This window comes from Emydura macquarii, unplaced genomic scaffold (genome assembly GCF_026122565.2).
Source record: "Emydura macquarii macquarii isolate MOO-44397 ecotype Brisbane River unplaced genomic scaffold, CSIRO-AGI_Emac_v2 contig_2636, whole genome shotgun sequence".
Classification (NCBI taxonomy): Eukaryota; Metazoa; Chordata; order Testudines; family Chelidae; genus Emydura; species Emydura macquarii.
The window spans coordinates 35,947,276-35,949,236 of NW_027132773.1; positions in this window are offsets into that span (position 1 = coordinate 35,947,276).

The window sequence follows — 1,961 nt, forward strand, 5'->3', positions numbered from 1 at the left end:
AGGGCCAGCGGACGAAGTCGACGACGACAGGACTGGGCTACGTAGCCTGCTTGACTTCCTCAGCCCCGCGCCAGGGCACAACACTCCCCCCTGGCGGAGGCGGCCTGCTGGCGCTTCTCGGAGGCAGGGCCTGCCACAATGGGCGTGGCTATGCAAATGAGCCTCCCTCAAAACTACAGAACCTCGAAATCTTAGACCCTCTAGGGAGGGCTGCTGCGGCTCTGTGGCCCACGCCTGCCTCCAGGGCCCAGTGCAGTGTGGAGTCCAACCGCGAGTGCTCCCTGCCCCCAGAGTCCCAGGGCTCTCCAGATTTCATTGGGCCAACTCCTCACCTTTTAACATGCCCAGAGGAGCCTCCCCCCCCCCTCAAAGGCTGGTGTTGTCCCCTGGTCACACTGCAAAGATGGGGGTGGGTTGGTGGGTGAGGGCTGCAGCTGTACGCTATGGCGTCTACCCCTGCCCATCGCCAGCATCCGCACTGTGCCACATACACACAAAGTGAGAAAACACGGCCCCGGCCCCGAGTAGCTCCTCACCTGCATAAGCATCCCTGATGTAGTGTCACAGCAGGCTGATCTCAGACAGTGGACTGGAGTCACTGGATGCTGACCCATAGACCATGTCTGGTAGCCAAAGACATGAAATGGAGACTGGTCTTTTGCCAGCACGCCTCCGTTACAGATGTGTTTCATGAGACATCGCAGCAGGATATTGTCCTGACAATGCCAGGAAGGGGATAGGTGGGTTCCAAGCAACATTGCAATGGGATGACATTTTGGAAGCATCGTGTTGACTTTTTTCCCCACTGTGAGGACATCAAACATGGTTTGTCTGATGTTGAATTGTACTGATTCCAGTTACATACTGGTGCACAGTGTCTCCTGGGAAATCACTGGGATATTTTAGCACAGATCTACCATGTGCCTCATCAATAAATCAGCAAGACCAAGGTAGTATTTGTCAGAATAGAGTGTCCAGTGCTGAAATCTTGACCCAGAAAGATGTTATGGTTGATAGCCAGCCCAAATAAAGGGAAATGACATTTTCTGGCTTTAGTTTTTGTTCTATCAAAGTAATCTGTGTTAAAGACAAAAATGTAAAACTTGCTGACTTTCTTTCACTCTTCAATCTTAGATTAGAAATTTTCAGGCTTGCCAAACAACATGAGAACAAACAGAACAAGAGCAATTACATTGTTAAAGGATTAGCTGCAAAGGTATACTGAGACCTTGATAAATTACCAAATTCAAACAGTCAGACAGGGTAAAAACTGGATGGAAAAGCAACAGGTTGACCTATCAGAGAATGGATGGTTACATCTTGCAAGTATGTCTCGCAGAATGCTACACTGTCCAATTTAAAGAAGATACAGTAGCAAACTGATTTGGGGTTTTAACTGAAAAAGACTGGTACAACACCCTGATTTTTTTTAAATGAAATTGGTGTTTATCCAGTAAACACCAGAGAAACAGCAGAAATGGTTACTTGTATCTAAGGGCTTGCGTACATGGAGCAGTAATGCAAACTATGTGGGTGTGGTTTCTAAAGCATACCAATATGTTGTGCATTAATTGGCCCATATAAACCCACTGGTGCACACTAAAGGTTCCCTAGCGCACTTTAACATAGTGCCGTTTGAAACAGTACTACATTAAAGCTCACTAGGGAACATTACAAAGAGATTACTCATTATAGTATATGCTACTATATGAGAAATATCTATAATATACGTTACTGATTAGAGCATATACAAAGAGAAAACTCTGATTTTTGGAAATCTATGAAAAACTCAAAAATTGCTAAAATAAACTTTGAAAAATTAAATTAATAGATTCCCGCCCCCCCCCCCCCCCCCCCAAGAGGAAAAAACAGCAGCCCTAGATATATTTAGGGAGGCCTGCTAGATAATGATTTCATCCTGCCCTCTTAGAACTAACGTTTGGGGAAAAGATGGGTAAGAT